Source organism: Corvus kubaryi, unplaced genomic scaffold (genome assembly GCF_017639235.1).
Source record: "Corvus kubaryi isolate FWS band 111438036 unplaced genomic scaffold, C.kubaryi_AGA036_p1.0 37395, whole genome shotgun sequence".
Lineage (NCBI taxonomy): Eukaryota > Metazoa > Chordata > Aves > Passeriformes > Corvidae > Corvus > Corvus kubaryi.
Window position 1 is genome coordinate 692040 of NW_024581134.1, and position 25894 is coordinate 717933.

At 38.9% G+C, this 25894-nt stretch overlaps 1 protein-coding gene across 4 annotated transcripts in view; it reads right to left on the bottom strand.

The window, feature by feature from the left end:
• Positions 1–25894, bottom strand: part of MAMLD1 (mastermind like domain containing 1) — a 252768-nt gene that overhangs the window by 166277 nt on the left and 60597 nt on the right. For all 4 annotated transcript variants that reach the window (XM_042040128.1, XM_042040130.1, XM_042040127.1 and 1 more), the window contains one exon: positions 10288–10415. The gene's annotated coding sequence lies outside the window, so the exon portion shown is untranslated. The remainder of the gene's footprint in view (positions 1–10287; positions 10416–25894) is intronic.

The following is a 25894-nucleotide window of genomic DNA, read 5'->3' on the forward strand; positions in this document are numbered from 1 at the left end:
AGTGTTGCTACATGAACTCATCTATATCAATCAGCAGAAAAAATAACAACAATCCTCACTTCAACAGCTCAACAGCATCCCCCTTATCTCATGACTTTTATTAGAACTCTCCTGAAGTTTTTCCTCTACTGATCTGCTTTCCCTACTCAAAGGGAGACAGAACCATGCCAGGTAGTACAACAGGAAAGATATGGCAGCCCTGTTTTGATGAACTAAAACCACTGTCCCACAGTAATACTTTTGCAGGAATGTGATTGTATGTTACTAGTGCTTGACACCAAAGGACATGTACTGCCACCAAAATTGCTAGTAGTAGACAGAGACCCAAATCTACATAAGTCAAGGTAAATATGAGAGTAAGTAAAGGAAGACAAGTTACTTTTATTTTTCCAAAACGACACTTTCCAAGTCTTATTATATAAAAGCTCTCACATTGCACTTCCATCTGAAATCTAGTAAGTTCAGTGTGCTTTAGGATTCCCCTTATTTCTTTTCTTTTCTTTTCAAATCAAGGGAGAGACAAATCACCACGCAGGACAGACCTGCGGCACTGTCTGCAGGGGCAATAGGTATGGTGACCCTCTGTAAGGGCTTTCTCCATTTTTGCAGTGGAAAAGCTCCAAAGACCTCTGCCAGCAAAGCTTTAAGAAAGCAGCTGAATCTTTGCCTTTGCAAAAGAAGAATGACAAAACTACCTAAAGACAGGGTAACAGCTATGCCTTTACTTTGCACATAAGCCGACCATGCAGGGACAGCTACCAGCACTCCCCTGTAAAAACCCTCTAGAATAAGCATTCTTTTCAGCCCAAGAATAGGGCACATTTGCCAAGGCTACTTACCTTCTGCAAGTTAGGCAGAAATACCCAGCTCTTTCCAGGACCCCAGAAATCCCTGGCCATAGAGACTTTCTCTGCCTTCTCTTCTGCAAAAGCTCCCACTACATAACCCTCTCACCTTTCCAGGCAGGCAGCCTGTTCAATCTGCCAGCTGGGAAGGAGAGCATAGCTGATTCCCAGCACCTCTGCCATTTTACAGCCTTGGCCAGCTGTTCTTGCAGGGCTTTAAAAACCAGGAAACTGCTATCCTGCTCACCACATAAAAAGAGGATATGCCCTCACTGTAGGGGAATTACCAGCTTTTGCTGAGCTTGGCCAAGCAGTGTGCTGGCAGAGCACACAACCCAAACCCCTGTAAAACATTTGCTTTACACCAAAGCAAGCTGAGAATAGAGAAGTAGAAACTGTCAGATATTACCTGAATCAGGCATACAGCATTACCTTTATGCAATGTGACTTTGTCTCAAACTGAAATAGGGCACAGCTGAATTTGTAAATAGCCTAGCATTCACCCCTCTGTCCTTGTGTAAATTAAAACAGGAACCTTTTGAATGACAATTCTGGTGTCCTCTGCAATCTTTTCTGGAGGCTCCATGTGGAGCCACCTTGTCGGGTGACTGAGATCTTCCAACTCCCATGCCATGAAACATGTTGGAGATGAAGGCAACTTGTAGCCTGTGGTGAGATATGGTGACATTGAAATATGGAAGCACCTACAGAAAAGATTTTTGTAGATACTTCTATGAGGATTCTGCATGATTTGGTGGCAATTTAAAAATTAAACTAGATGGTAAAGCTTTATTTTCTTTGTTATCTTATAGAAAGCTTTCCTGTGAAGTGGAATATTATATTAGTCATTCTGGGTTCAGCTATAACAGAATCTAATCTGGGCATCTGCAGTCCTGACTATTAGCTGCTTTTATGATCTTGTGGGTATTTTTTTGAGTTGAGCATTAATTAGAAAGTGTTACAGTGTAAATGTGTATGCATCTCTTGGAAAACGGATGCAGTCACCAGTCCCATTTGTGTTACTGCCCATGTGCCAGCCGTGCTCAAGGTCCCACTCATACTTACACAGCAGAAGTTATGTGTCTCTAGCAGCTTCTCAGAGTGGTTTTGTTGAGAAAATATAGCCCCAGCTTCCCTGATAAATGTAATTTATTTTATTTTTATTTGATTTTCCCATGTCACTCATGTCCTTGATTTGCCACCTGCTCTATCTCAGTCAGCATATAATTTATAAAACTCCGTAAGAAAGATGGAGACAATCTTCCTGTTACTGCTCTGTACAATATGAAGACAAAGTGATCCTGGGTATAGGAACGAAGCCATAGTATGGTTTCAAACAAGATCTAGAAAAAAAATCCGACTGATTTGGTAACATTGAGATTTCTAGGTAGTTTAAAATGTGCCCATTTGTATTTTCAGTGCAAATAGTCACCGCCAAGAACAAACGGCTCCTTGAAGTTAGCGAAACGGGGGATCAGAAGGCTGCTGCTCCTGTTTAAGTCATTTGGAATTTTGCCACTGGTACAACAGGGCTGAGATTTCATGCTGGGATCTAAATGTGAATGACCAACCCTATGCCAGAGGGGAAGCCACACATCCTTTTTTGTTTTGATAGGCTCAATTGCAAAAATAGGTAAAAGCAAGACCATGCAAAAGTCCCTCTGCCTCAAAGGGGAGATTTCCTGAGGAAAAAAATGGTCCTGACTCTCCATTTGCTACGCTGCTCTCCATTAGCAGTGATGTGTCATGACTGATTTTGGTGCAGATGCAAAAGAGGGCAAAGAAATGGATCTAATACATTTTTCAAAAAAACAGGACTTCCAGGCTTCCACTCAGATACTGTGAGATGCCAAGTTTCTGCTGACCGTGCTTAGCAAACATGTTCTCTTTGCATTTGTCTGTGCCAAACCAGGAACACTTTAAGTAATTCTAAACTTTATCTTGATAGTTATTTTTCTTTTTCTCATTCATACTCTGACTTATGTATGATTTATAATGTTTCTACTGGGAAAGCTTCATATGCAAATAAGCTTTCCTTTGTGAGAGTTTGTACATTACCATTTGGAGGCGTCTTTTTACTTTTACTATAGTAATATTTCCTCCATCGATTTTCAACTTCACCATTACTGGAAATTGTCTAGGTAATAATTTTAAAGATGTTAAAGAGCTGCTGGTATTTCTGCAAAAGCCTGACAAACATTCCATTAAAAATTGTGCTGGTGATAATTCATCAAAAGGCACACTTTTCTAATCCCCTTCTTTTATTACAGAGCTTGTCACCTGAAGTTACACACTTAATTTCTAAATACGTGATTGGCCCCAGCTCCTCTTGTTTGTAACTTCCCCAGAGGAAGATGCTGAGTCAGACAGAGATAAAGAAAAAGAAACTTCTAACACAACTAGTCATTCATTGTCTTCAACCCAAGATAAAGAGGGCTGGGTTGCAACAGTCTTTGAAGCTTTCTTTTTATCAGGATCCTATAAAAACCTCATTTTGAGACTTCCCACAAATAGAAAAGAAGTAGCCATTTTATTGGTACCAATGTAAGATCATCAGCCCCAGCTCATGTAAGGCAATGAGCAAAAATGAGATGGCAAAAATGAGAAGCATAATTTTCACTCAATTGAAGACCTTTCTTTCAGACTTTTTCTACTCACAGTTACCCTTATTATTATTTGTTTTCAGTCATTATTCACACACTGGGCATAAAGTATTCAACTTTTTATCTCTATATATTTTTACCTACCTATTACTTTCATAGGTATAACAGATTAGCTACATTTTCATTCAGTTCTTTCACTAGCATGTTGAGTTTAAATGGAAAGTATTCAGATTACATGGATTAATTAGATGTTTTATTAAAAAAAACAGGAAAATGAGTTGCAGAGTATAATATAAAACACAGCAGGCTTTGACTTTCTGCCTGGAAGCTGTTTAAAAAAATAATAATAATTAAGAAGGAAATGAAGAGTACACTGTATTCTATGCATAAATCAGAGATATTAAAGGCAAATATTTGCTTTTAGATTATGATGAACTCAGATTTACACTAAAAAAATGGACTTGAGATGTTAATTCAGCTAAATATGAGCTCTAATCAGTCATTCCTCCTGCATCATCTTCCATGGCTATGCATAATAATAGTAGAGGTGCTCATACTGTAACACAACCTTTCACTGTAAGCTACACCCTGAGGATATTTTCTCCCCTTATCCTTGAATCCCCTTTGCACAGCCCTAAGCCCCATCACACATTTAGAAGGAACAGTTCAAAAACTAGATGGAGTATAATAAATTAATCTGGACTTAGTGGGTGGATAAAAGGTCCAGCAGGGGTTTGTCACAGACCCTGGGGACAAGAAGAGAGAGGAAAAATGGAATGCTGCACAATGACATTAGTAAGGCAAACAGAGATAATACTCTGTGTGCACGCCTGTGTGCATGTGTCTGTGTGTGTCTGCAGAGTGCTGGGGGAAGGGTGGCATCAGTATTCTCAGCCTTGAATCATCTTAATGTAATAACGATTGAATACTGCCAGCCTGCTTCCAGAGAGCCAAGGAAGGAGTGTTTCTACATCTGTCCTTAAATTATCACACAAAACCCAATCACAGACATGAGAACTCTACAGCAAAAAGCCAACGGTGTTAGCAAGCCTCCATTCTGAACACTCTTAGGAGTTTGAAACCGTTGTTCTCTGACCAGACCTACCCAGAGAGGGAAGGTGTGCACAGCCTGCATCAACTTGTTATGGTACAACTTTATAATAGGAGATGCAAGAATGAATTCTTGTGCTTTTGCATAGCAGATAAACACAAGTGTTAGATACCAGAAACCAGGTTTGTTCTGATATATACTCTTACATATAGTACTAGTGCCATGTCAGTGTTGAGAGCTAAGGTGGCAGCTGCACTGTGTTTGGCCACCATTACCACCTTTCCAAGGAAAGATAAAATAACAATAAAAGTGCCTCTGTCCTACTCATAAGCTGTGAAATGGGCTCTCCCTTTCACACAGACTTGGACTTCCTACCTGCTATGAACCATCTGCAGGTAGAACATCAAGTGTATAATTTCATAAAGGAAACATTTCAGAATGCAGAGACGGACACAGCAAAACAGCGCAAGGAAAGAAAGAGGGGGTTGAAATGGATTGAGAATTGCATTGTCAGAAGCCTACAAACCAACAGGTTTGGAGAAGTAATTTCTGATAATCCATTTGAAATTTCTACCTAAAATATGAGAGATATGAATGGAATGTTCCTGTCTTGAATATATATTCATCACAACTCAGCATGCAATATGCATTTTGAAATTGAAATGAAACAAAACTAATATAATTGTAAAACATGCCTAAATAGCAGCTGTTCTTCCTTCCCTTTTTCCACACCTACTGTAAGCAAGGGCTTGTCATAGCTCATGCAATTTGGGTCATTACTCATTATATCAAACAATATAGATGCCAGTGCTTCCCATTTTACTTTTCCAGCAGAATTCTGAATGACATCTTTAGACATACACAAGGAGAGGGTGCAATATATTGCACCTTCTGCTGTACAGGGGCTTGAGAAAACAAGTTAAAGTGCCTTCTACCACTGCTTGCATTGACCAGATCCCCCTCTCGGCTCTCCTAGAGCTGTTGAGGAAAAGCAGGGATTTGAAGAAGGTTCTCCTGGACATCACTCATATTTTCCGCATGTCCATTATTTTCTGGCACAACTCCACCAACACAGCAGACCTATGCTTTTCAAAGAGAAGTTTCCAAGTTTGAGCCTAGCTTAGTTTAAAACCATCTTTTTTTTACACATTCTCTCAAAAACTGCATCTGCAATGGAGTCTTTGGAGTGAAAGAATTATGTGTGGTTACTGGCTTAAATCTGTGCTGGATTCCCAATGGTCTATTTTTATCTCATGATCTCAGAACAATTTGGGATGTTGCACAACAACCAACAGTTCTGATGCAAAGAAATGGTAGCAATGCAGTTTTTCAAGTTAAAAATCTGGATAGGATGCTGGACTGGCAACATCTGACTGCCTGAAGATTGTGAAAGAAACAGCTAAAGTAGAGTAAAGGATGTTGCCCAGAAAAACACCCAGAAGAGCTAAAAGTTAAAATAGCCCAAGGTTATCAGGTCTTTTGCAACATCTTACATGTAATAAAAAATATGAAGATATGTAATTAACTGAACAGTGAAGAACACTTCCAGAACTTGCAGAGAGTTCATTTTGAAGTCATAGAAACTTTCCTCATCTGCTGGGGCTGCATCTGACTGTTGCCAGAATGTACTTGATGCTGAGTATCTCTATTCCTGCATAACTCTTATTCACAAAACACAAAAAGAATACAAAAAATGTTCTTCCTTTTATTTGTTTGTAGGTATGTTTTAGATAAAGCTATTCTGATAGTTTAAGACTATTTGTTCAGATTGCACAAGCTATTCAGTGCCAGAGTTATTTAAATCATGAGAAGAGGTATTACAATAGATAGAAATGATGTATGGATAGTACATAAATGTTGATAATGGAAGGGCTGATTTAATAAATGGAAACTTTAAGCTGAAAGCCTGAATGAGAAGGCACTGGGTCTCCAGCTCCACTGATGGGGAATGCGAGGTCACGAAGAACTGAAGGGAAATGCTGCATGTTGTCCTGCCAGGATTTATCCCATGCCCTGAAAACTGGAGACACTGTTGGATAAGCTACTGGAGCTGCCACCTTGCAGGTGATACTTGAAGCTGACAATCTAATCATCTGCAGCACTTTTGGTAAAGAATAAGGAATTAGCTGTAGTGAACTGGCCTCATTTCAGCCTGCATAATTACATACTGCACACCTATGATTCCTTTGCCACTTCTTCGGGGAAAAAAAAGAACATATTCTTCTCTTGCTGTAAGCCTTTTGCCTAGGAAATCTCAGATATAGCTGCAGTCATCTTGTGCTTAAGTCTGATATCAAACTGTTAAATTTGCAATGCACTTTGAGATCATTTATTCTAAATCTTAAGATTATTGCTGCAGACATCTCAAAGGACTACATATTCCACCCTGCATGTTCCAATAACGAGGCATGAAAGAGTAAACTGAGAGTTCAGTTTCTGATTCCTCCCCCTTTTTTGCCCTGCCCATTTATATGCTTTGAAAACCGAAGTCATAACACTGTCGGAACATTTTTTTTAGTGGTTTAATAAACATGACATGCTTGCACTTGCTTTGCATTTTAATAGCAATGCAGTGGCAATAAGACACCTCCACAAATATAATGCATGCAATTACATAGGGTTTTAAGTGCTAACTTTTTATCAGGCATATATATACACACATGCTTTAAAGTCTCTTTTGTTCAAAACCTAAAAATCCTGTCTCAGTTTTCACTGGCTGACTGCCTTTCAGGTGGCATTTGAAGGGCACACACCACTTGGACCTGTTAAGAGCCAGATCTTTCTATCACTGTAGTTAGCTTCAGTGGAAATTTTTCAATGACATCAGAGGAGTACCCATCAAAGTGGTCACGTTGTTGATCTGACAGTTTTTAATCTTTCTTTTTCTTCCTTGAGAACAGTTCTAACATGAGGGATCTGTTCCCTAATCTGCATATATATACACCACTTCACAGACAGTCCTGCTTGATTGTATTTGTATTTTTCCTCTTCTGCCTTCTCTTAACTACCTTGGTGCTCTCCTACCTTTCAGTATACACAGAGAAATGTAACTTGACTGTGTGCTGCTGCCCTGGTGTGCTGTGTTCAGTGTGGTGTACCTGGTGCTTGTGACCAGCAGATGGGTGTGACAGAGCACTCAGGAGTGACCACTGAGAGCATCAGTGCTAAGAGCAACAATGGCCAAGTGTTGTTAACACAAGAAGTTTGGTTCAGGATTTTAAAGTCCCAAAGTATTGTAATGGTCTGTCTAGGGTTTTGGTTTGACCCATTTTAAATACCTTGTGTCTGTTACGGGAGTAGACCTTCATTAACCTGCCCTGAAGTTCTTAAAAATTAAATTAAATCTCACTAGAAAAGATTCAAGTAGTAAAGGGGTTGTTTTAGTTCTAAGGGATATAATTTGTACTTTGTTATGTTTCTGATTTTGGGCCATCACCCCTCTCTCTCTCGCCAGGCTCAGGGTGACATTTCACTCATTTTTATTCAGAGGTATAAATTGGATAGCCAGGAATGAAATTAATTCCAGAGTCTGGCTCAAAGTGCATTATAATAAACAAAAGGACTCATATTTACTTTAGTACAATACCTACAACATTTAGTAGAGCACTACAGTTAACATAAGCCATAATATGCACATAGTTTTAAAGAAAAAGCTTTAATATTCCATACCATACTGACAGTATTTAATCTATGTTTATGCCAAGCAGCACAACTTTCTTTTATGTTTCAGATGTTAATATTCATAAATTTACAGTATAATACTGTATTTTGCTTCTGCATTAGGTTCAGCTAGACTATTATCGTGACAAACATTTTTAAAGATTTTTTACTTACTAACTCAAGAGACTACACTCAGAATTATTCTGCTACATACCTTTTTTTTTTCTGCTACATACCTTCACTGGTGTAGGGATTATAGGCTTGAGCAACTTGCATTGTATAATAAGCTGCCAAATGAGATGAGGTAAAACAGTAACTCCACAAAAGGATCTAATTCAGTGTACTTACTGTGTGCTAGCATTAGTCAGTGATTAGGTTATTAAATCCTCTCTAATTATTATTTGAAGCTTTTCATAAATAGCTTTTTGCAAAATGGATCTTATCTAAAAAATTTAATTTATTGGATGTTTACAGGCTTAAAAAAAGTGATTTTATGATACAAACCAGAATTACTTCCTTTTTAAATAAACCAAATTGGTGCTGTAATTGAGATGAGCATGCTATTTTTTTCACACAATAATCTGATATGGGACTTTCTTCTCTCAAGAGACTTGCTTGATCTGGTCTTTATAGACATTCAGTCTCTGTAAATATGCTTTTGGTTTCTTTATCAGTAATAGTATTAGACCTGAATGCTTTAGTATACAGTATAATGGGATATTAAAGGGCTTTCTGTATATGTTTTAGACAAGCTAGTCTAATAGAAAGAAATGAATACATGAAGGATATTCTTTACAAGTAGACAGTACCATTTATAAGGATTTTCTTCTACCATTTAGTTATTATATTTTTAGAGAAAATCCCGTTGCTTTCTTTTCCTTTTTTTTTCTCTCTATCATTGTTTGCCTTTTCCTCCTGCTTGTACTTTGCTACTGAACCATCTGACTATCTGTGTTGCCATGGGAAGGACTGCAATGCCATAAATTCAGAGAAGTTCCTGTGTTCATTTTTTTCCCCATTTTATTCTTAAACAATCATTAGCACAGATTAGCTGCTTTCATAAGGGTGTTCTGGCACTAGAGGAGGACTGTAAAATATTCATTTCTGGAGAAGATACAGCAAAAACATTCTACTTGTTTCACAGAAAGGAACCAACCTACACAGGCAAAAGTCAATGCTTCCCAACTTGTAGATACCTGACTGTTTGAGAACTGAGTCAAATGGCAGTTATCCATCTAGTCTTACAGTATCTAATGTGAATTCCAGAATGCTAAAAAATGGAGTTTAAAACATGTTGAATAAAAAAAAAAAAAAAAAAAAAAAAAAAAAAAGAGTGCTGGATGCCTTGGAGGATTTGTGATGCAATTCAGAGATTTTCATTTTGAAATCACTGGTTAAACACCCCACAGGCTGAAATTTGCCACCTCCTGAAATCTTTAAAGTGTGGCCCATGCAGAGGGAGCCAGTGGCCTCAGCTCAGTTGCCAGTGCCAGCTCTTCCCACTAGAGAAAAGAGCTTCCTTATGCGAGCAGGTGCTCACTTAGCGGGCTCGAAAGGGAAAGGCCAAAACATCTACCAAAAGCAGGTCCTCCAAGTGCCACAGTGTAAATAACAGACCTGGGTTTGTTCAACAGAAAACTCTTTGAGCCACAAACTAAATGTCTTTGGACAATGGGTTCCTCAAGTCACATCTACTGAAGTAAAAGGGAATGTACCACTGGGGCACAGCAGGGGCAGAACCACACACTGTAATGGGATCAAACTTCCTCATGTAAAGCCAGACCAAGTGCCTTTACATGTCAGAGCAGGGTCCTATGTGTTGGACACTGCAAGGGCCAGTCAGCATCACCAGGCCATATCCCAACATTACCTGCTTTTCCCATCCTGGACCAAGACTGGGGGCTCACGCTTATTCCCTCAGGATACAGTTCCAAAGCTCCAAACAGGCAAAATGAAGACCCTTGATGGTACTTTGGAATGTACACAACTTGACCCTACTTCTGCCACTGTATTAATCATCCAGTGCTGACATGGGGAACAGCTCATTTGGAGCAGTAAACAACAGAAATGCGATTCAGAAGACACAGGGAGAGACGTGCAAGGCTCAAGAAGCCGAGCGTAGGCTCACCGTCCTGTCTGCAGTCACATGCTAATCTCACGTTTGGCTGATGGCTCTGTGCTGAGCTGCTCTGTTCAATATTTTGCATGTTGATTGGCTTGTTATTCACTTCTGCCTCTGCTGGAAGCCAGACTAACCTGTGGGGGAAGTGTGGAAAACAATTACGGTATATTGAAATGGTCATACAAGTGCAGTACACTGCAACACTTTACATAATTTATTAGGTGTTACTACACGCACTGGCACTCACATGACAGAGATCTTAACAAGACCGACAAATAGGACAACATCTGCATTCCTGTAAGAACATTTGAGATGAAAATTTAACATTAAACCAAAAGTGTACTTACTGCAGTGCAAACACTGCAATCAAGTGGTCTGCCTTGACTTGCAATGTATTATGTTAACACAGTATGTTTGCCAGAGTAGAACAGAAATGTTCATTACAGCAGCAATTAATTGCTTGCTATTTTTGAAAAATAACAGTTAATATATTTTTCCAAACCAATCTAATTCAGTGTTACTCTGAATTTTCATGAATAATTTCTTTATTTTTGTCCCTATTGTGCACACAAGGTCAATTAACTGGCAAATATAATTATTTTACAAACATAGCAAGCAGCAGCTATTATAAATAACAACTTATTTGCATATTTCCTTGTTTCTGAAGAGAACGGAGATGTTATGGGTCTGAAAATCTTTGCAACTCTAATACAGTGAGATACTGTTTTTAAGTAAATCTTCTGTTTCAGTAAGTATTCTAGTAAATATGCCATTTCTTAGATTAAAATCAGCAAGGAGAAGCTGGGTTGCAGATTTCAGAACTTGCCTCATTTGCATCTTGAAAATGAAATGGAACTGAAAGCTTTCAAGCTTTATTATTCAACTCCACAATTCTGTTGCTCTTTGTAAATGAAACGGAAAAGAGATGTATGTGAATATATCGCACATTTCAGCTTAAATGAGTTTTTCAAATTGTAAATGAATATCATTGTCTGTAGTCACCTTCACAGCATTCCTGAAGTTGAAGCTGTGAGCTGAATTCTGACTGAATTTTGTGAAAGATTTGGGAAAACATGACTCACAAGATTTTAATACTGGCAGACAAAGACCCCTTTCCGACTCTAGTTTTGATTTCCAGGGTCTCTTTAAATAAAGAAGATATTCAAGACTGAGGGACAATGGAGAACAGCTGCAAGGATGATTTCTTTTAAAAGGAGAAATCAAAGGACAGCACTCCTCATGTGCACTATATATGGCAATCTCTTTGTCTGAGTATCGAAGGACTGGCTGGTACTCGCATGCTGTGCTGAAACTGCGTGGCTAGAGAGGTTTTCCTAGACATATTTCTTGATGACAACTGCATGCTGTTGGATTTGTTTCAGTGGCTGTGAATCTGTGAGCCATGCATATTGTGTTCCATTTGCCACTTCACAAGAAAAAATATTTAGTGAGCTTATGGCAAGCAGAACACCTCATTTGTGCTGATTGGGGTAGATAGGGTGATTTGCAGATTCACACATGCTGAGCTTCAGGCACTTTGAAAAAACTACATTGGGTGAATTTGAGATTTATGCCCCAGCCCCAATGCAATTCATGTGTTGGGGTGCTCCTACTGAGACCTACCAATGGGAGCTGACAGCTGCATACAGTGCACTGGAAACATTTTAAAGCTTGCTGTACAGAAAATAGAGCAGTCTTCGCCTAGCAGGGAGGAAAATCGATGAGTCGGCACTTGGCAGTGGTGACCAGCAGGAGGATGCTTCTGATGAATGCTGAGTCATTGATTTCCCTCCCTGATCAGCAGCAGCTGCTCCATTCACACTGCAGAGCCTTCTTGCCACGACCACATGTGTCAGCAGGCTTTATTGTCATTAAAGCAAGAGGTATTAGCTGACAAGACATCCGATTTACGTATTTTTGGTTTCGATAGCACTACCTTACAGTTTCTAAGTTGCTTCTCAGCTAGGGCACCTTAAAGGACATTCGTATCAAGGCAGGAGATCCAATAGCACAGGCAGCTCGCAGGTACAGACAGTATTTGCACGACAGATGCATGAATGTCACCCAAGCCTTCAGCTTCTTTTCTCACCAGGAGGCATAAATTTTATAAACTCAGAGCACAGTCAAGCAAAGAGGTTAAGACATCATCTGAGAAGGTAGGCTGCAAGTCAGCACAAAGCTTGGATGTTTAAAGGTACATATGTGTAAACATGCAGATGGACTGGGCTCTGCTCACTTGCCATGCCTTCAGTGTGTGTGGTATAACATGGTACGGCTGAAGACCGAAGCATAGTTTTATGACAGTAAAAAACTGTCATAAAACTACTAAACAGTAGTTTATAGTTTTATGACAGTAAAAAAGCAACAGGTAAAAAAGGTGAGACTACACTGAATGACTACAATAAAAGTATAGTCAGAGCACATTATTACAAATCTCAGCATTTGATGAGGATGTATATATTTCTTAACATGTTCTATCATTTGTGATATTGTTTACATTACCATAATTATTACTTAACAAGTTTATGTGTTTGTATCTCTGTTTGACTTGATCTTTGAGGAAGCAGTTTACATAAGGAGAAAAAAGAAGAAAAGGGGCTGTCATGAGATAAATGCTGTTTCTCAGGATTAAAATCGACTGAAATACACTATTTATAGTCAGGCACTTCACTGCTAGTAGCAATGCTGAGCCTCTACATTTCAGGTTCCATTCATTGTAGAATATGCATGACTTTGCCTCAAAAACACTCAGAGAAAAAGTCACAGGTCAGGCTTCTGCGCTTGAACTGGTGTTTCAGCAAAAGCTCACGTGACCAGCCACAAAACCATTCTCCCTTAAGTCTATGAGTGCTTGTCCTTCAAAAAAGAGCTTCTTCACCACAGTGACAAGCCTGGATTCAGGAGAGCCCATAACGGGCAAACTGTGTTTTCCTAGTCAATTCAGCTGCAGATTGAAAATTGCTCTTTTATCATTTGCTCCCCTCTTTCAGAAGGCACAAGTCTACTTAAATTCTTTTGCTTTTTCAAGTGACCTCATCTACAGGCTTCAGTGAATCCTTGCTAGAGCTGCATCGAACTCAGTGGTTTTAGTTTACATAGATTTTGGAAAGTGTACATCAGTTACAACATCCACTCAGGTTGTAGTGTTTTGTGAGTTTATGACCTCTAAAATTTGAGATAAACATCACTGCCAGCACCTTTCCTTTGCCTTATCTCCCTACATTTCTGAAAGCCTGCCTTCATTCTGCTGTGCCTGGGGCAGCTGAGCAGGCTCCTCCTCATACCAGTGGCTGCATTAGCACAGAAGCTTTCAAGGATAACTGCTGCTCCTCAGGGAGCCCCAGAATAGGAGCAGGCAAGAGTGCTCTCATTCTTTTATTCCTTCACACATCTGGGGTCTGAAGTGTCTTAGGCTGTGCTAAAAATCTGCTAACTTAAGAAACAAGTCTTTGAAATCAGATTGTCAGCTATATTGCAGGTAATGAGCCATGTAACTTCTGAAATCATACATATATCACTTCCTTTAAAATTGTTGACCAAGCGTATGAAAAATACAAAACAGAAATAGCAAATGAACTCAAAAGTATAATGTGACCCTGTCTCATGTCTGAATTTCTTTGGTATGATCCACATGGACAGAAACGACTTGCACATTAACAGTTGTCACTGATGCAAGTAGCAGTGTTCTTGAAATTCTCCATTTAATTTGCCAATGATTTTAGTAAAATACTAACTTTGCAATCTGAAGGCCAGGTTCTGGTACTGACTGATGACCGGGTGACAAGGAATAGGAGAGGGATCAAATGAAAAATAAAGAACACGACAGATACTGATTAATTTCATTATTGACTGAAAACTGAAGAACACTGTACTCAGGACAGAATTCAGAGAGAACAGAATACTTAGCGTGTAAAATGTTTTTAACTCTTATAACCCTGATCAGGAGGGGATATGCTACCCATAAATAATGAATTTCCAGTATAAATTACACACATTGGGACATATAGTCCAAGTTTTGGATAACAAGAAGTTTCATTAAAGAGATGTTCCAATGAACAAGATTCAGAAATGTTTAGATCATATCTAACTAATAAAATTAAAGATTTAGACATAATTAATATAGATCTAGACATTTACCTAATTAAAATGAACAGGGCAGAAAGAATTGATTATACATTTCCTAATGAATGAAAATAAAAATACAAATTAGTGTTCTTCTAAAGATAATGTATAACTAATGCTTTGATGATAGAAATCTCACTTTATTTTTAATGTAAGATTGCTACTGATCAGAAAAAATGTATATTATTACAGTTAGTCAGTCAGATTGTCCAAATCAGCATATGAGTTGATGGAACTATGACAATTTACAGTATCTGAGAATCTGCCCGTCATCTTCAACCAATGAGGACCACAGAATCAACATTTGTAAAGAGGAACACTTCCTTAGAGACACTATCAAACAAAAACTTTTTCAGATGAAAAATGAAAATGAATGACAACACTGCAAAGGATGTCATTATCACCAGTACTCAAACACCCTCAGTATATGTAAAAGAAGAAAATTTATCTGAAAATAAATTCAAAAAAGGCTTCCCATAATGATGGGAAATTCTGAGAAGGGGTTTAAAATTTTTCTTGAGCTCTGAAATCAGTTAAAATCCTTGAAAATAGACTTTATCTAAATGGGGTAACATTTGGAGTTGTCATATTGTGTGTATCCCTTTCTGTTACATCCCTGAAAATAAAATCAGAGTACTCAAGAACAGCCCCAAATAGGCTGCCTTTTGGACACAGAAGACATCCTTAAAATGTATTCCAAAAACTCTCAAATGTTCAGAGAAACAGCTGTTCAATCTTATGTCATATCACTACACCATTCTTGTTGCAAAAGATAGAGACCTTGCATAATCAACATATTTTCCTGGCATGGTCTCCTATCGCTCCCATTCTCACCCTCTGACATAGCTGCTGCATTAGCAGCACTTCTGTTTGACCACATATGCTGAAAATTATTTTCTAGAATAGACTTTCACAGTCCAAGCTTCATGAATACTGCTGGTCAGAGTTGTCAGGAGCCTTCTTCACAGAAGACATAATTTTACTTTTAACTAAAGACATCTGGTCAATATTTGTTAAAGCTTGTAGATTGGTTTGATGATATGGGCCTAGAAACATAGCTGATATAGAACTGATAGAATTGTAATACACTCATCAGAGATATGCTGAATTAACATCAGTACAAAATCTGTCCCTAAAAACTACAATATAGGAAGATATTAAGCAGGTATGCATCTTTTTAAAACTGATTTAAACATAAAATCTTCACTTTCCTTAGATGTAACTTGGGAATATTCTAGCCCTTAAGCAAAGCTATTTGAAGGTAATGTCCTAGTGCAGATAAGAACTGAATTTGGCTCAATGTGCATTCACTGGATATGCTCCACCCTGTAGAAACACCTCTCCCTGTTCAGTACGACAAATATGTAGGACAGAGAGCAGACAGTACCAGTTCATTTTTCCTCACTTTTTAAAGCCTTCTATGCAAGCATCTTTTCTCTCTCTGTGTGTATGTGCATGTTTCTACCCCTCCTCTTTCATTTCTTCTCTCTGTAGGGCATCGAAAGTGCTTTTCAGGTGGGAGAGCAGCAGTGTAAAATTGACTACCATTCTAGTCAATTTGCTTCAGCAGCCATTCCATGTGTAAAGCACTTTATACAGAAGGAAGCTTTTTAGACATGAAGACCAAGAAATCTATTCTTTTACAGCCATGAAGTCCCTGTGAAATCAGAGGTTTCAAGAACTTATGCGAGGATAGAATTTGGCATGAAACCCACTGGGAAAAAAAAAAGCCTATTGAGATCTTGCAATCTGTTTCCCCTTGTTTTTCTCATTAGCAGAAGGAAAATAATTTGTTCTAGAGAAGAACATCTTTACCTAAGAACTTCAAGCAAGTTGTACACAGTAGCACTGGAGCACTTTTCCCTGGCTCCTACTGTCTGAAACCAGATTTTAGTGTTACTTTAGAATCAAATAGAGCCTAGAGAAATAAAATCATCTGTCTACATCCAGCTCATGTGTCTATGCTTGGTTGAGTTGGTATCATGCAGTGGTAAGTACCATCATCCAGTGATATCCGCTTCAGTCTTCTGGTGTTTACTGTTTTTCTGTGACCTTACATAACTTTTACTTAATTCCATATTTAAGCTGTAAAGGCTGTACCTTTAACCACTTTCACTTAATATGTCGAGGGCTGGTGTTGAGGACAAACACAATCATTCTTGTTGCTGTTAATCTGGAAGGAAGGTCATTCTCACTGAAAACATGCGGTTGTTACTTCACATAGGAAAACGCAGCCTTCCATGTGGCCAAGACAACATCAGCTATTTAGTGCAATAAACAAGTCTTTTTAAGACAAACAGTTTCACTGATTCTTTCTCACAAATGCTTCAAGGCCATCATTTAAAAAAATCCCAAAACAACAGCTAGTTACCAAGTCCATCATGTAATCCCAATCATGGAAAATCTGCTACTAGGAAACCCAGAAAGTTGGCCAAAGAAAGAGTGGGCCAACCTGCATCTCAAAAATGTGGATCAGGCCTCGGGAGGCTCTTAGAGAGTGATTTAAAGCTACCAGTCAGGGCCAGCTCAGGGCAAGCAGAGAAACAAGTCTCCTGGAGAGATTCCCAAAACCTCTCATAGCACGTCAGAGAAAACCAGGAAGGAACTTCAAGAAGAAATGTTGTGGCTACCCCAAGACGTGCTAAACTATACCCTTCTCATTCCAGACAGGCACTTTTTCTAATCTCAGTTTAATGAAAAAAGGTAAAGGTTCTGCAGTAATTTGGGTTTAACTAGCTTTATTGTCAAAAAAAGCTTTTGCCTGAAGCCTAGCAAAACATTTTGTTTTGCGCTTGAATCACTCACTCTGTCCTGTCCACAAGGTTATTCCCTTTGGCTTTGCACCAGCTTTTTTCTGTATTTGAAGATCATGCTATCATGTTTCTACTCAGTCTTTTAACCTCTAGTCTAAACAACCCCAACCCTTGTAATCTTTTCTCATAGGTCACTATATTGCTCTGTTCGGGTGCATGTGAGACTTAAACCTTTACTTAGCTTAGAACTTTTCACAGCTGTGAAAGAGAAGAACTACTTCATTCATTTTGCAGACTGTTCTCCTGTTTTTAGAACTCAAAATTTCTCCCCTCCACTTTTTTTAACACTAGTATGGCATTGCCCATTCATGTTCAAGCTGCAGACAGCTACAACCCTTAATTCCTTTCCTATATGACTGTAAATTGGTTGGTTGTTTCTCACTGAGTTGATTCTATGAATGATTCTTCTTGTCTAAGTACAGAAACTTTTAATTGCATCTTGGGTTTTTTTCATACCATCTTTCTAATTTGTCAAGACCCCTTGGAATTCTAATCATGTTCACCTCTATACCTGGAGCCTTCAAAGCTTTGCGCCATCTGCAAAATTAATACGAACATTCCTTATCCTATCAATGAAGTCACTAATGAAAATATTTAACAGCATCTGGCTCAGGAAAAATCCATGTGAAACCACATTTGATATATCCTTTTCTATTTCCAGTAAATCATTGGTAACTATTCTTTGATTTTGGTTTCCCAGCTCATTTTGCTAACCCTCCATAGTAGACCTTCCAGATCTCGTTTTTCCAGCTTGTTTAAGACAACGTTACATGAAACAAGAATGCTTTAAAGCATCTCTGAAGTTAAGATCTATAGCTTCAAGAGATATGCGATAGAAACACAGTTCCTGGGTTTCTAGTAGCTTTGTGCTTCTCCTGAGCAGTTTAATACCCACGGGGTGTTATCCCTTCACTTGCCCCAACTTTCTCCCACTGTAAAATCACATCCAAGGGAAAAAACCCCATTGAGCTGATACAGAAATTTATGGAGTTTGGAGTGCTATGAAGTATGGAGATCAAATTATAAACATATGCTGTCTCTGAGCATACTCCATCTCTGAGTATTTTTTCACACCCTGGAAAAATGTTTTAAATAAGATCCCTGTTCCAACCTTATAATTGTGAAGGGATTCTGCAGGTATGTGCAACAAAAACTATTACCTCCCAACCAGTTAATCCAATCTAGCCAGTTCCATCAGCTTTACCTCCTTCACGTCTACCAGTGCTTGAGAAAAGGGAGTATCCAGACCCAGACTTGTGTACTAGCTTGGCCCAGTTGGGTGATCAAAGGAAGGAATGTTGGCCTGAATTTCCTTGGTTATGTGCATTACATTAGGCCCTTATCGTTACTTTGATGTCAGTTTTTGTGGTTTAATTATATACTAAGAAGTATTCTTAGGTAAGCCAGGAAGATCTGTCCTTATGACTCAACCAGCTACTTTTTGGCCAGCTGACTGTACATTTAATTAACATCCTGGGCATCAGTTCTGCAGTCCTACCGCAGGCAAATCTCCCATCAAAGTGAATGGGAGTTACCATCTGTGCAGGGCTGAATAGAGAGTCAATAGAACAGCACTACAACTTTGGGCAAACAGTCAATCTTTATAAATTTTTCAGTAAAGCTGTTAAAGCCTTTTTAGATTAAAATATTCCTTCTAGTTTGAAGAGATTAGTTTTTTCCTTAACTAGTGTGTTTGAGTCATTTGTAAGCAGGATACTGGCGAAAACATTAAGAGAGGTCTTTTGTATCCAGTCTTTTAATTTGTATTCCTTCCTTTGTGTTGGGACACTTGAGCATGGTGCCTCTCATAGATGCAGTGTATATGTACCACATCAAGTGCATAGAAGAAAAGTTACTCCTTTGATATAGATAATTGTGCATGAAAAACTCCAGGTTGAAAGATACACTCTGGTCAATGCCCAGAGGCAGCAAACATGAGGGTGTTTCATGTTTAGTGGTAGGCTAACATTTCACCCATTGAACTCCATGGTAAATCTGCTCTCAACTTCATAAAAAAACAAGTCAATTCTCAATACTTCTGAAGCACTGTCCCAAAATTTCAAATTCTGCTACTGGATAACCTTAACCAGAGATAGGTACTATAAAATCAATTTAGTGATGGGTCACAACCACTTGGATCTTTCACAAAACTGACTTTAAGAGACAGTATAGGAACACAAATAAATCCATGATGCTATTAAAGACTTTGGGGAAAGCTCAGTGGGATTTAGAAGAGCTGAATCCCACGCTAACCTCTACCTTTCCTGATTCAATCTGATTTTGCTGTTACCAAGGACGCAGCTTCCACAGTGGTGCTGGATCCCTTGTTAAACTCTTCTCACCTCAACACAACCTCATCCCTCAAAGACTTAGAGACTTCCCACACCAGTCACAGATCTGCTTCACTTCTGAGTTGTCTTGGAGACAAGAAGGTGCCTTGCTGGCTGAGAAGAACAGAGGAGCAGCATAGCTTGTCTCAAGCACCAAGTCACTGCTCTGGGGCTGGAGCAGAGGGGCTGGAGCAGCAGACAGCACTAATGCTTGAGGGAGACAGAAATGGGTTGAAGACCAGAAAACAGGATTATAACACTTCTACTGCAGCATCAGGACAGCACAACAATGCTGTGTATTCAGCATGTTTAATGCACATGCTGGTATGGGGATTGTCTGATGTGTTTCTTTTAAGAAGCCAGTGAAATCCAAGTGCAGACCCCGCCAAACTCAGAAATGTAATTTGGATTGAATGAATTTGTCATGCTTTGCCTCAGAAGGCAATAAGCTTAATTTAGCCCCCAACCACAGTGGCCACAAGAAGTAGCAGTAAACTGCATCTGTGATTCAGGAGAGAGTAAAACTACAGAAAAGAGAATCAGTGATGGACCAAAAATCTCTGCACTGGAAACAGACATACATACACTGTGTCTTGCAGAAAGTCTGTTCTTTGGTTTATTTTGTGGACCAGGAGACAGAAGAGATTTTTTTTCATACTGAAATGATCAAAGAATAAATTTAGGTTTTAGTTTTCTCTGTATTGTGTTTAATTGGGGCAGGGGGAAAAGGGGAGGTGGATAGTGGTGGGGGAGAATTTAAGAATCTGGTTATCCTTAAAGAAGGTTTTCAACCTTATACTTTCAGCAGTGAACTGTGCTGGGTAGAAATCTATCTCGTACTTGTCACATCTATATTAAATTATCTATTTTTTTCATTTTACAAGGGAAGACGTGAGCAGAACATTACTCAGCTGTCAGGATACAGTGCTGTGCTGCTGAGCAGAGTAAAGTGAATATATTCTACAATGCTGCAAATCCAGCACAAAGGTACCAGAGGAGGGATTTGTGTCACCAGTTTTGCCTCCTGTGTTCCTGGAAGGCAGTTTTCAGTAGGCTTTGTTTTGACTGCTTTTTGCTATGATGATATTTAAACATGATCAATGGCCCTTTCTTCTGCAAAAATAGTGTCTCCTGACTACAACGTTGCAGATAAGGACTGGAAAAATATTTTTAGCTTTCATCAAATACAAACTGACCAGTGTAAAGCTACTATTATGACTTATACAGATGGTCCTTGCCTTAATACCAAAGAGTAGTAAAGAACAATCCTTGCAACTCAGGTTTTACTATGTTTTGCATGTATTTTGGCTTATCAGAAACATAGCAAGTTAGAAAATCATTAAGACACATACTAAGAACATTATAGATATTGTATTCATGCTTCCCTAGACTATATATGATAAAACAGAAAGGAGCCCACAGAATTTCCTGATAAATCTCCTCTTTTATCTTGAAATCTGACCTCTTGGGTCTTAGACTTCGCTGTAATAAATTTTCCCACTTATTCCCAGGAATAAACATGTAAAAGAAAATCTTATATTCCTTGCAAGGAAAATTTTAGACCACAGAATGGTAAAAGACTTCCAGGGCTCAAAAAACGCCAGAAAGATAAACCTGAGTGACTGAACTGTGACCATAGTGGGTGGACAGGGAATATGCCTGGGGATGGCTAAAAGTTATATTATAGAAAAACAAATGCTAAAAACTAAGACAGTTCCTGTGCCTATCACTTCCTTCCAATATATTTGCATCTCAGCAGTGCTTTTTATTACATTTCCCCGACTGTCAAGGTAGTACTGTACTTCTGGGTATGGCAAGAAGTTGAATGAGAGCTCTTCTATGTGAGAAAGTTATTGTGCAATAAAAATAGAAAGTTGTATTACAGAGTGTTAGCAACTTTTCAGTGTATGCATGTACTCAGTGTACTGCAGAGTAACCTCCCTTTATGTTTCCTGCCAGCTGAGAATATCAGGATGGGATGATAATACCATTCAGTTAGTGCTGCCCACATTTAAAGCCTAATATATCATACAGTTCATCATACAGAAAAATCACAGGAGACAAACAAAAGAAAAGAAGAAAAAGCAAATTGACTCCACTAAATAAGCAAACAACCACAAAGGCAAAATATAAAACATCAGACTTGAGACATTTCCAGTAAAAATACAGACACCCCAACTCTTAACTGTTCCTAATTCCCACCCTGGTGAGTCACTGTGTATGAAGAGCTGGACATTATTTGTTTGCCAGGAACAAGTTTAATCTAGAATCTGCAAACTGACACCAGAGGTGCAAGAGATGCATACAGTGCACTTCCCCAGCTCATTTTCAATAGGGGAAAACACCAAATCAGCTGCCAAAACAAGTGCAGATCTTCAGTGTCATCAGAAAGCGCTGAACTTAGACTATGCCGTCTGTCTCGTCTGCTCAGTTTTGTTTCCCCTCTCACAGAATCCTTTCAGCAGTTACACTTCATGTGGCATTGGGTTACACAGAAGCCTGCTCAGCTCTTGTTTGATCTTGTTTGTTTACCTTAGTCATGTTATACACACTAAATCTATTTTCCAGCTTATGACAAGTGCGTCCATTATTCTTTTTTCCAGCATCCTAAGCATGCTAAATGTCAGCTACAGAAATGCTGCTGTTTTCTAGTTTCCATTTTCTCCTTTGACAGAAATGGCTAGAGAGGTTTATGTGTAATTTGACTTCTAAAGTTCACCAAGCTTTTGCAGTTCCTTACTGATATGCTGAATACAGAGACAAACATAATTTTTAGCTTTTTTTCCAACTACTTTTGAGGAATGAAAAGGCAAATTGACAATTTGAACCCAACTATGTAATTCATCTTGGCTAGGGCTAAGTTGTAGCAAATTACCTGGAGAGAGGAAAGTAGGAGGCAACACATCTCTTCCTCAGCCAGATGTTTTTGCTAGGAAAAAATAAACTTCCATCTTTCAAATTAACTGTCAGTCAGGAGGGTCCAGGCTGATAGCCGCTCCCTTGAGCTTGTTAGTCTGAGGATGCTGCTGAACCACCCCGTGAATGAGCTCCTGGAATGACACTAATAGTGCATCCCTGGACCACCTCGAGCTTTCACTTGTGCCAGTGACATATCTCATGGATGTCTGTGTTTCAACATTTCTCATTTAGCTGTATTCCAAAACTGAGGAGCAGTATTTTCCTTTAAAACAAAGACAGAACTTACCAGAACATCATTTGATAAAAAGAACATTCTTTTGTACTGCTGAACATCCTGCACTACTAATAAATTCATAATGAGAATAAAAGGTGTTCAGCTCAGCAGGGAAAGGATAGATCCTCGTACTTCTTATAAATATAGATGCATATTTTACAAAGATCATTTATAAGTCAGACCTAATATCTCTTTGCACCTTCTGTAGTAGAATACTGGAGACAATGAAGAGGATGTAATTGGTCTTCATGCCATATGAGGAACCTCCCACCTACACTCACTGTGAGACTGCTAATAACCAGCATTCTAAGGAAAGCAGCATCTTTATCTGCTTTGGAGTATATTTCTATGTATTAGGGTATTTCAAAGTACATTTCAAAGCATGCAGCAAGATCTCATTCCAGCACTGACTCTGACTTCTGTGGCAGCAGGAACTGGACTCTAAGACACTGCTCAGTTTGCAGAAGCAGAAAACTTTTTCAAAACCTGCTCTCTGAAATGTATGAATTCAGGTCTTTCTAGTCCCTCATACCACAGCTTGGCAGAGCGACTGGAAAGCAAGAATGCTATGGATCTTCATTATTAGCCTTTTGCCCAAGATGCTTTCCTTACTATTTGATTTTTCTTCCTTCCCATGCTTTTCTTTAGCTTAAGAGGCTGTGCATCAGCTGCTAGAATATGGATGCCCAGGACCCACTATGGCATGATGAAGTGTTGTGCTAAAGCTCTGCAGGCTCATGTGACAGTAATTCCCCTCCATGCACATACAGTGCACGGATCTGTCTTGACATCCACCCTAAAATTTCCCAGAGCTTCCCTTCAAGACCTCAAGGGAGATATCTTTACAGTTCATGTGCCTTTTCACTATTATTTTCAAACAATGTGGTATGTGAAAGTAAATGCCCTATCTTCACACAAGGGAGACAGGCAGTAAAACCAAAGTGCCACTGTATGAATTAAGAAAAAGATGAAAAACATTGAGGTAACATTGTTAACCACAGCATTTTACAAACATAGTACTGTCCCTAAAAAAAGCTCACCTAACACCCAGTATCCAGTGTTTTTATCTCAGTAAACAAAATTCACACATGTAGTTCTTAAGATTAGGTTATTAATAAAAATTAGGTAACATGATACAGATGAACTACAAATGACAGGACTTACTCTTCCTATTCTGTCCTACTGGTGTTTTTGCTTGTGGTTTTATATCCCACTGTTATTTTTTAGGTCACTTCAGTTGTTTTGGAGAGGGACTGTATTTTTACTTGTTTAAATGTCATATACACGTACTTATTTACCCAGTAAATAATAGGAAGAGTTTCTGATAATTTGGGAAATCCGATAACATACTGTTTATGAACTCTACTTGAAGCTGAGGAGGGACCAAGAAAAACACTGAAAAGGACAGTTTTCCCACGAGGAGAAAAGTATTGTTTAATCTGTAAAACTAGTGACATTGAAAGATGCTGACTGGAAAGGTCAGAGTGACACTCCGTGTTTGAAGGAGAGGGTCTTAGCTAAAGAGGTACTTAAAGAGAAGGAACCCACAAATCCTGGCAGGACATATACCCAAATCCTAAAGAATAACTGTAAGCACTTAGGACAGCCACAGAAAATGTCATGGAGAGCTGACTGTTCTATCTGGATATGTCAATTTTTCATGCTAAAGCAAAGAGGATTTGCTCTTAAAATCCCTCTGCATGATGCGTTGACTTCCTTGTCTGTGTTTGTGACTGTATGGCTGAAACTGGTCAATCAGATGAAGGGCAGGAGAAAGAGATGATGAACCTCATTAAATGCCCAGCAGATTAAAACTGCTCCTGGAAGCTAAGGCAAGGGGGACTGAAAGACCCTCCTTTTAATCAATGATGTCAGATAGAATATCTCTGCCAGAGAGGATAGCAAAAGCGGTGCCTGGAGCATGGTAAGTGATCCTGGGGAAGTTTGGAGTCATGTGTGTAGCTCCAGACACAATCCAGTGAATGCTGAACTTAGGAATGTTACCAGAGCTGTACAACAATCCTCACCTGTAGTGCTGCTTGTGAATGTACACATAAAACTACTGTCCAGACATGGAACAACACTGAAATAGCTGCTTGGTGTCTCCAAAAAGAACTGATTAAGTTGACCAGCTCCACCTTCCTGCAATTACAAATCATTTATGAAATTCAAACCCCACAGAAAAGCATGGATCTGAATGTTCAGAAATACTTGGGAAGTGGACAATTACTTGGCCATTTTCTAGAAAGCTTGAATTGTAAGCTAAATTAATGGAGTGCACTATGAGTCACACAATTATTTCACAATATATAATCGTCAGGCATCCGTCCCATTTGTTTAACAAATTTTGTAAATTTCCTAGTGCAAGGAGAAAACAGTAAAAACCCTAATCTAACATCAAAAAGCCATTGCACTTCTCAGTATTACTGCACAGGTCCTCTACCTGCACAGCACTGCTTGTATTTCTCTGGACCAGCCTCCACATCAGGAGGCCGTAGCCAGAAGCTCAGCTGTTCTGGATACTCCCTGTCACATCTGACAGTTACAAACTTCACCCAATTCAGCCCCAAAACCTCTTAAACAGAGCTACATTTGGTAGTGCTTGTGCACAGCAGTGCTGGTATTGAGTCGTTTGATATTGAAATCTCACATATGCCCTTCATCCTAAAATAATTAGCGATTGTAATTTTGTCCCAGGCTGTGCACTGTCTACTCAGACACCACACACAACCCATGGCTGTGCCATCTGCAAATACATTTGAACGAGGAAGTTTTGAGCACCTGCCAGAAAGCAGAATATCAGCAGAAAAATACATTTACTCAAAGAGAATGAAAATTTGCATGGCAGCAAAAATAAACCCAACGTTGCCATCACCATTATGCTGCTGAAGTGCTATTGGAAATGTGCGTTGATTGTTTGCTCACTGACAGCAAACAAGAAACAGGCTGCTTGTGTGGGAGCAGGATACGGTCTCTTTAAAAAGAAAAGGATCTTCTGACATATCAAATCAAACTTCTAGGAAATGCATCTGTCCATTTTTATTTTTTAAGTGAGAAAAATAAGGGGGTTTGATAATTAAAAAACCCCAAACAAACCAACCAATCAAACAAACAAACAAAAAAACCCAAAGTAGGCTTTTCCCTGGAAGTTCCTG